We start from the raw sequence: 10,297 nt of genomic DNA, 5'->3' as shown, positions 1-10,297 counted from the left end.
TGGCCAAATGATTGAAGGTCCCACGTCCTGAAGTTATTCTGGACAGCACGCAACACTAAAATAAAACAGTCATAACTCTCCCATTCGAACTCCATTTTAGATGAATGACTACTCGTTGGAAAGGTAATATCATAAAATTTTCAAATAGAGCTATATTTCAGTATATGTTCTGTTCTGGATGCAGGGGAAAATTCATGAAGATGAGGTAGCCACAAGGCGATGAGAACAAGACGAAGGAGATGAGGATGACAACAATGAAGAGAAGCTTGAGCAATGCTTTCATCAAGCATACATAATCAATTTTAGAAGCCTAGAACAAAATAAAAACCCCCGGAGCATTGGCACATGAAGACATAAGCAGGCTACATCTAAAGAAAGTGGTGTTAGAAGCGAACCATGAAGGATTACAAAAGATGACATCAAGCTGCATGGATACTTTGGATTCTCACGCAAAGGACCATGGCCTCACATGAACATTATCGAGGTGAGAAGTCTAGCTACATGACTTTAACTAAAGCATTTGTGGGAGGCAACCCGTCTTTTTATTTATTTTCTTTACTAAGATGACGATCTATATTATGCTTTTTAATCGAAACCATCAAGTAACATTGTACCATTGCTCTAACAAATTCTGCAACCACATGTTGTATGCTTTAAATAATATTGAGGGAGCACTTTGTTACTTGATCTTGGAAAACTTATAGACCCTCTTTTGTGTACCATTAGTGTTTAGAGTCTTTTCTTTGTGTCTTTTTAAAGATAAAATATGAAGCATGGCACAACCCCTTTGATTCTAAACTTGTGGCTAGTTAAATTTAGGCTAACTTTTGTTTTGTTTTAGACCACGTCCATATCATGTCATATTGTTTTGTTTATCCACCTCATGTTGCATTGCACTTTCATGTTGTTTTTATCAAAATCTTTCTCCACCTAAGCCTTCCTATCATCCCAGCCGAAAACCAGAGCCAACAGAGGTTGGATTAACTTGTGTTGATCAGCTTGCTGCACCATTCAGATCAGCCTGAGTTATTTTTTCCTCTGTTCTAACTACACCCATACCCAGAGCCATCCTAAAACCATAGTTTTTTTTCATAAAAAAAACAAACCCTTTCTTTTGTTTTTGTTTTTTTTTCAAAACTCCCTTGGTTAGAATTTCTATGCTTGATTTCTCTCTTCAAAATTCTTGTTTCAAGCCAAAAATATAGGATTCCTATGAACCTACCCTTAGCCTTGTTAGTTTGGTTGTTGGAGATTTTTGATGAATGATTTTCTTGTTGACATTGCTTGACTTCTCATGTAGTGGCCAGCCTTGCTTTGTCATTTTAAGCAGTTCTTTTTGCTAATTAAAGAACAACATTGATAGTGTTTTCGAACTTTCTAGCCCCTATTTTTGCTATCCCTTTTGCATGTGCATTTGCAGTTGTTCCATCATTCATGTGTTAGCTTGGATTTCTCCTTAAAACTTTTATGATGAATGCTTTCATATCTATATTAATGCTTCCAGGGCATTTTGCCTTTGCAATTTTGTGTAAACGTGGTGTTTAGACTTGATTGCAGACATCATCATTCAGTTTAATAAACCTTGCTAGCTTTTCACATTGTCTCCATTTTGCATTGGTTAGTTTATAAGCTTTGCAATGCGCTTTATTTTTCTTGTGATGTAAAGAGTTATTGATCTTGGGATAAGCATGGTGTTTGACCTTGATTAGCAATTTTTTTATGGCTATGGAAGATTTCAGCAACCTAGTTGTAAGTATGGTGCTTAGAACTTGGTGCAAATATTGTCTTTGTTTATGATCCTACCTATCATTTGCATTCACACTTGCATTCATGTACACTCACTAGGTTTTTGTTTTATTGGATTAGCTAGGCCACAAGTTAAAGTGTTAGGGTTGTTGTTGGTTTGTTGGCGATTACTTCTACTCCCGACAGTCACCTTAGGGGTAGTTTGTGCACATAAATTCTTTTGCAAGCATGGTGAAACGCTTTCATGAAAAGAGAAGACATTGAAGGACAATAAAGGCGACAAAAGTGAAGAAGCATAAAGATAAGCTCCGGACGCTGAGAACAAGGATTTCAACAATCACAAGAAGCTTCATCTTTTTCTTCCATGCCTAGCACAATGCTAAGCATGGGGGAGGATTTGGCGGACGAAGATATGGATATAAGGATCACGGTCGGTAGAAGATGCTCATTTTTTTTTTCTTCCATGCTAAGCACAATGCTTAAGCATCGAGGAGGCTGCGCTACACTTCATCACAAGCATCAAAAGGACGGTAAATTGTTCCTCAACCTTCTCTTTGTCCATCTCTTTCTAAATGCTTGTGTATATAAGCCTTCAACCATAGGCTCAATGCAACATTTGTATATCTCTCCCTATAATAACATGGCTACTAGGAGTACAACCTAGTTTTTGTTATTTTTAAATCATGATCACCATCACCTTGTGCTCATCACGATGCTAATAATTTTGGTATAATCTTGCTTATGGAAAAATGATGAAGGTTGCTGCTTTGTTTTACCTACACAATGTTGTATATGACTTGACTATATCTATATGTGTAATGAACTTCAATTGATTAAATACCGGCTCTTTTAATTATGGAGGTTAAATGACTAAATTCTAGACCCACAAACTCTATGTTGCCCTTTTATTTAAGTTTTCTGATGACCTGATAACTTGATTTGTTTTTATTTAAAATTAATTCATATGCTATCTACATTTGTTTGTCTCTTGCAAAGTTCTACCTACTAGAGCCTACATACTTGCATAATATTTCGTGATGAAACCTTTAGATTGCAAGCTTATACTTTGATGAGTTAGATTAAGATTGATTTCTATGGTATGAGATTTAGAAGCTGGCTATCTCTTTTGTGTAAACCTTTTTCTTGCTAGCCTTTCTGTCCATGCATTGTGAATTTCTACACTGGAAATTTCACAAATTTCGCTGGGCATCCAACCTAAACCCAAATATATCATTTTTGTGACTATCTCCTTGACCACAACCTATTATTGCCTCCTGTTGCCTTGCAGCCCATGAGGAAGAGCAGGCGAGGGCTCAGCAAGACCTGGAAGAGCTTCAGCGGAGGGTGCGGGACCTTGGCGGTGAAGTTGAGCAGGCTCGATATAACAAGGCCACGACCAAGAAGGATCTAGAAGGTAATAACCTCGCAGTCTGCTTTTTTTATTTGTTTGTATAATCTTGATTGCGATGTGAATGACGTTGAGCAGAATGTCACGGCATCATCTTGGTGCAATTTGCACATCTGAAGGTGCAGCGCCAGTGGGAGCAGGAGAAGGCAGACAACCTTGAGGCGGCAGTGTTGCCACTTATAGAGGCCCTTGACCCACTCCGTGCATAGCCATCAACCTCCAATTCGTTCGAGGTGTCGATTTGTAGGCTGCCCAGCGTGCTGGAGTGTCTGCGTGTCGCCTCCAAGAGATTTTTGTCCTACCTGTGGATGATCAGCATCACGAGCACTAGTCATGTGCTGGCGGTGCTGAAGTCTCTCTTCCCTCAGTCCCCCTTGGAGTCGCTCGCCGTTGGGTATGCCCTCTGAACCACCTCAGGGTAGATTGACGAGCTGTTGCAGGAGGGGAAGCCGGTCATCGTCGCCCTTGCCAACGATGTCGTTCCTGAAGACAACGATGTAGATCTTGCAAGCCAGTAGCCAAGAAACAATGTAGGGTGTTTAGTTGATGAACTTATGTCTTTTTCCTCGGTGGGATGTTCGAGATGAACAAGTTATTGTAAATAAGCTTTACTTTTCTATTCCCTTTGACTTTAATTTCTTTGGTAGTTAATCTGTTATGGGGATCCGTAGTCCCGCTAGCCATAGTTTCCTAGCGCAGAGGGTGTACTCTCGTGCATGCGTAGTACCTTGGCGTCACGAAGATATCTAGTTCCCTCGGTTTAAGATGAGCTCTATCGAAGTACTTTATGAGTTTTTAGGGTTGGAGAAGATGAGCGTTTACGCAAGAAACAAATCATAAAAACAAAAATGCGCAGCCCCCAAGTTTTGAGCTTGGTGAAAGAGGATCAAAATTTGGGGTGAAAATTGGGGTCAAATATATTGACTGCCAAATGATATGAACTTTATTCATTATTTGATTAAAACAAAAATAGAAGATACATAACTTATTATGGGAAGAAGCGTTGTTGATGCTCGATGTTCCACGAGTTTGGCACGTCTGTGCTGTCCTCCCTCATAAGCTAGTAGGATTCCGACTGAGTGACTTCCTTGACGATGAATGGCCCCTCCCATGAAGCCGCTAGCTTGTGCATGTCTTTCTTGCTCTGGATGCGTCGGAGGACTAGCTCTCTGATGCAAAGGCTTCTTGCCTGGATGTTCTTGTCATGATAGCGGCGTAGGCCTTGAGCGTACCTTGCGGCCTGGATACATACCGCCACCCATTCCTCCTCGATGCTGTTGATGTCCTCAATGCGCGCCTTCTTAGCTTCATCTTCTTCGTACATCTCTACTCATGGCGCACTGAACATGAGATAGTTGGCAATACCACCTCTGACCCATACACCAGGAAGAATGGGGCTTGGCTCATGGTTCTGCTTGGCTGCGTGCGCAGCACCCTAATTACCGCAGGCAGCTCCCGCAACCATTTGGTCGCATACTTCTTTAGCCAATCAAAGATCCTGGACTTGATTCCCTGCAACACTGCTCATTGGCCTGCTCGACTTGGCCATTGGTCCTCGGGTGGGCGATGGAAGCATGACAGACCTTGATGTTCCGTTCATCGTAGAAGTCCTAGAGCTCCCAACCGGTGAAGTTTTTTCTCAGGTTGGTTATGATACTGTTGGGGACCCCAAACCTATGGGTTATCTCCGCTATGAACTTGGCAGCTTTAGTAGCCATTAGCGTCTTGATTGGCTTCACCCCTATCCACTTGGTGAACTTGTAATTGGCATCCAATATGTGGTCGTATCCTCCGGATGCCTTTTTGAAGGGACCGATCATGTCGAGTCCCCAGCTCACGAAGGGCCATGACATTGGGATGGTTTGTAGCTCTTGTGCCGGTGCGTGGGTCTATTTGGTGAAGCATTGACACCCCTTGCACCAGCAAACCAGGTTCTCTGTATCCGCTACCACCGTGGGCCAGTAAAAGCCAAATCGGAAGGCTTTGCCAACGATGGTTTTGTCACTGGTGTGATTTCCATAAATGCTCATGTGGATGTCTTGGAGCAGTTGTCGTCCTTCTTCCTAGAAGATGCACTTCTGGAGGACGCGTGATCGTGCCCCGATGGTAAAGCTTGTCTCCTATGAGGATGTAGTTCTTGCTCCGCCAAGTGATCCGCTAGTGGAGCACTCATGTTTCTTGGTCTGGGTTGGACTCGGGCTGCGGAAGCACTCCATCTTTAATGAAGTTCCTGATTTCTGTGATCCAGTCGGGCTCAGGCTTGATCATCAAGACATCGTTGAGGCCATCTAACGGGGGAGCCGGGGTTGAAGTCGTGGCTTCCTCTTCCCCCTGGGAGTTCTTGATCGAGGGTTTTATAAGGCCCTGGACTAACACCCCAAGTGGCACCGCCGACCTAGTTGATCCCATCTTGGCCAGAGCGTCACCTGCCATGTTGTTGTCACGGATCATGTGGTAAAATTCTAGTCCGTAGAATTTTCCTTCTAGCTTCCATATTTCCACGCAATAGGCGTCCATCTTCTCGTTGGTTCTTGACTAGTTCTTGTTCACTTGGTTGATCACGAGCGCTGAGTCACCTCTGACGATAAGGCGCTTGATCCTGAGTGAAATTGTGACGCGTAGCCTATGGAGGGCCGCTTCGTACTCTGCAACGTTGTTCGATACTGGGAGCATTATCTGCAGGATGTACTTGAGCACTTCCCCTTTAGGGGAGATGAACAAGATTCCAGCGCTACCTCCGTTGAAATACATGGACCAGTATTCGAGTTCCTCCTTTGGAAATGGTGTCTGGAGCTCCGTCCACTCGACCACGAAGTCAGATAGAGTCTGCGACTTGATGGAGGTCCGGGGGACAAAGGTGATGTCGTGCACAGCCAGCTCTATGGACCACTTCATGATTCATCCCATGGTGTCTTTGTTATGTAAGGTATCACCAATGGGATAGCCAGACACTACGACTATCTTGTGGGCTTCGAAGTAGTGCTTCAGCTTTCTAGCGATATTAGGAGTGCGTATAGCAGTTTCTGCACCTGATTGTAGCGGACCTTGGACTCCGTCAGGACTTCGTTGATGAAGTATACGGGTTGCTGGACGCCGTATGCGTGTCCTTCTGCTGATCACTCCACCACTAGTACCGTGCTGACTACATGGGTAGTAGTAGAGATGTAGAGGTAGAACGTCTCCTTATTTGCAAATGCTGTGAGGATTGGAGGCTTCTAAAGGTAGGCCTTAAGCTCCTCGAATGACGTTCGAGCCTCCTGATCCCAGGTGAAGTTGTCTTGGTGTTTCAGGAGTTTGAAGAAGGGTAGTTCGCGTACACCGAGCCTAGATATGAACCGGCTCAGTGTTGCCATGCATCCAGCGAGCTTCTGGATGTCTTTCTAGCTTTGGGGTGGCTTCACCGAGTGATGGTATTGACCTTGACCGAATGATCCTCGATGCCGCTGTGGCTGACAATGAAGCCGAGTAGTTTCCCGGACAGGATGCCAAAAATGCATTTTTTTGGGTTTAGCTTCCATCACAACCTCCTAAGGTTGTTGAACGTCTCGGTCAGTTCGCTAATTAACGAATCAGCCTTCCTGGTCTTGATAACCACGTCATCCACATAAGCGTCAATGTTTTTTTTTCCGATCTGCGAGTCTAGGCACGCTTGGATCGCTTGCTGGTATGTTGCACCAGCGTTCTTGAGACTGAAATACAAAGTCGTGTAGCAGTACACGCCGAAGGGCGTAATGAACGATGTCTTGATCTGGTCTTCTTCCTTCAGGCATATCTGGTGATAGCTCGAGTAGTAATCGACAAAACAGAGCAGGACGCATCCTGCCGTGGAATCTACGACTTGATCTATTCGTGGGAGGGTGAAGGGGTCTTTAGGGTAGTGTTTGTTGAGATCAGTATAATCAACACTCATTCTCCATTCCTTATTCTTTTTCTTTAGAAGAACTGGATTAGCTAACCAGTCAGGGTGATACACCTCTTTGATGAAACCGGCCACTAACAGCTTTGTAGTATCTACCCTAATCGCTTCCTTTCGATCCTGCGCGAAATGACAAAGCTTTTGCTTGATCGGTTTAGCCTTCACGTTGACCTTCAAGGAGTGCTTGGGAAATTCCTTCAGAACCCCTGGCATATCTGTTGGTTTCCGTGCGAAAATATCCCAGTTGGCTCAGAGGAACTCGATGAGCGTGCTTTCCTATTTGGGGTCTTTGTTGGCCCTTATGGTCACCGTCTTTGATGGGTCTTCGAGGCCAAGCGACACCTTATTCGTCTCCTACGGCTTTGCTTTAATCACCTCCGTCGCAGGCTTCTTCGTCGGGATCTCCAACTTCTCCGATGCTACCTTCTTAGAGGCGATAAGGACTTCTTCCATGTGTGCCAAGAGCTGCAGGGTGGTTGCAATTTGGAGGTTTTCCCTCTCACAGTCATACGCTGTGTGCACGTTGCCCAAGACCGTGATGACTCGATTTGGAGTAGGCATCTTCATAATCATGTAGACGTAGTGCGGAACCACCATGAACTTTCCCAGAGCTGGTCTACAGAGTACGCCATGATAGGCGGTGTTGAAGTCAACAATGTTGAAGTAGGGGTACTCGGTACGATAGTTTTCGATCATACCGAAGGTAACCGGTAGCAGGATCTGTTCCAGGGGGACCGCTGGGTCGCCTGGGATGATTTCAAAGAAGGTCATCTGCGTTAGATTCTAATCCATCACGCAAAGACCAATCTCCTTAAGGGTGTTGGCGAAGAGGATGTTTAATCCACTACCGCCATCAATGAGGACCTTTCCAAGGTGCACGTTGCGATCGTGGGGTTGATCACTGGGGTATATCTTCCTGGCTTAGCCACCACACCTAGATGGTCGGCTCTACTGTAGGTGATGGGAACCTCGGACCACCGCAAGTATTCTGGAGTGGCTGGCTCGATAGCCTAGATGATCTACCTTTGAGTCACTCAAACTGCTCATGCCCGTTGTAGATCATGTTGACGGTCCTGTTGCCTGTTTGGAAGTCTTCATCGGCGGGATGGTCCTTGTGCGGCTCTTTGTCCTTGTCGTCCTGGCGAGGTGGCTTCCCGTAGCCTTTTCCCGAGAAGGCCCTCTTGAGGCTGAAGCACTCTCGGGCCGTGTGCTTGTGGTTCTTGTGGTACGGGCATTGCATGTCCATCATCTTCTCGAACTCCTCAGGACTGATACATCCTTGCCCTTGCTGCACTACGGCGAGGACTTTGGCCATCTTCCAGCTCCCCCCTGCGGAAGAATTCAGGATGGTTGATGCGTATTTCCACCTCACGGGCCCTTGGGCGAGAGCGGCTCTCCTCTTTCCATCGAGCCTTGAACTCATTGAGTTGCTCCTTCTATGCCTCTTCTCCATCTGCCATGCTATTGGCAATGGCGAACATCTCGTTGAAGTTCTTCAGCGGCTTCCTGGTCTTGTTGATTAGCTTGCCATTGGCAAGACCATTCTGGAAGGTGCTCACCACATCGTGGTCCTCTACTAAGGGAACTGAGTTCTTCTTCTCAGAGAACCAATGGATATAGCCTCACAACGTCTCATTCTTGCACTGGTGAATTTGACCTAGGAGCCTTTTGCTTCTAGGCCTTTCCCAGGTGCCGATGTATTTGCCGGTCAACAGCAAGCAGAGCTGCTCCCAGTTGTCAATGGCATCACGTGGGATCCCTACCAGCCAGTTGCGGCAGTCCTTGGTGAGCATGATGGGCAGGTAGTTAGCCATCACGTCGGTGTTACCTCCCGCCACCTTGACAGCGGTGGAGTAGATCTAGAGCCACTGGGCGGGGTCTGAGTTCACGTCTATTTGTCGACGTTAGAAAGCTTGAAACCATGCGGCCATGTGACTTGGCGAAGCCTCTTCGTGAGGGAGAGGAATCCATCGTATGACGAAGGTCTTCCCTGACCTTTATGGGAATGGCCGACTGGTCTTTCTCCAGAGGTATAGCCATTGCTTGTGGAGTCTGAGTAGTCCGAGTAGTCAAATTCGTCGTAGCCGCTCTCTAAATCAGGTTCGGGCGTCTTGCCGCAATGTCCATCCCGCCGGGGAGGTCCGTGCTCCTAGTCTACTCCTCCTTGTGCCGGATGTCCTCATCATCTCGTTGGGAGACGTGACGGTTGATAATGTGCCTTGCGTCGTATCCTTGGTTGATCCGATCGCGGAGGTCTTTGTCTTGCTATGAGCCAGAGCGTTGCATCTTGGAAGTTCTACCCTGCTTCTATCGAACCGGTGCAGATGGGTCCGTAGAGTTGATCAGGTCATGAAGGTCTGGACCATCGCTTGCGCTCGAGCCAATCCTGGAGTGTCGGGGAGAAGTTTGGCGAGCTTTCATTAGCAGCGACAAGGTTCTCCTTCAGAGTCATGTAGACCTTGTGACCGCCGTATTCCATGGTGAACTCCTGCACGAGGTTACGAGGGCGAAGGGTGCACTGCTTGCTGCCTCGCGATCTCCTCCTCCTGTCTCGGTGGGATTCAGCATGGTCTCCATCGCCATTGGCGTTCCCAGCAATGTTGAGGATCTACAATCACCTAGCGGCTCGGTTGGCGTTCTTTTGAACACATTGTGCCTTGGCCTGATCTGTTTCCCCCTCCACGGTTCGTTCGTCATTAGAGATCGGTGTTACTATGTCACATCCGGTTTTAAAACAAAACTAAGTGCTACCTATATGTATGTTAGGATCTAGTTTCATACATATAGTGATATCATAAGCGAATAACAACAACAATATCATGTAAATAACAAGACAGTATATCAGAGATTTATGCTGAATCCTGGAAATGAAGGCTCCAAACATCACAGGCAATCAACTGGGGTTGCGTACGCCTAGAACTCAGCATCATCTTCACAACAACTTCATAGCATCTTCGTCTTCTGAGCAACGTTGGTTATAGAAAGTATGAGCACATGTCGTACTCAGCAAGTGTGGGGAAATATGAATGCAAGTCTTTAAACAAGAAAAGGCTAATAGGTTTACAACGATAAGCAATTTTAGTTGGTCAAATTTTATTAGCACCTAAATATTGTCGGTGTTTTATACCCGGCAACCTACCGAGGGGTATCCCGTGGTAGTAGATTGGTTGGTGGAGGATCGCCAGACCTGTAACTCGAAGGTAAAAGTGAGGACACAAGATACAAAT

The sequence above is a fragment of the Setaria viridis genome, chromosome 3 (assembly GCF_005286985.2).
Source record: "Setaria viridis chromosome 3, Setaria_viridis_v4.0, whole genome shotgun sequence".
NCBI lineage: Eukaryota > Viridiplantae > Streptophyta > Magnoliopsida > Poales > Poaceae > Setaria > Setaria viridis.
The sequence above is the reverse complement of the archived record's forward strand: the minus strand, read 5'-3'. Positions refer to the sequence as shown.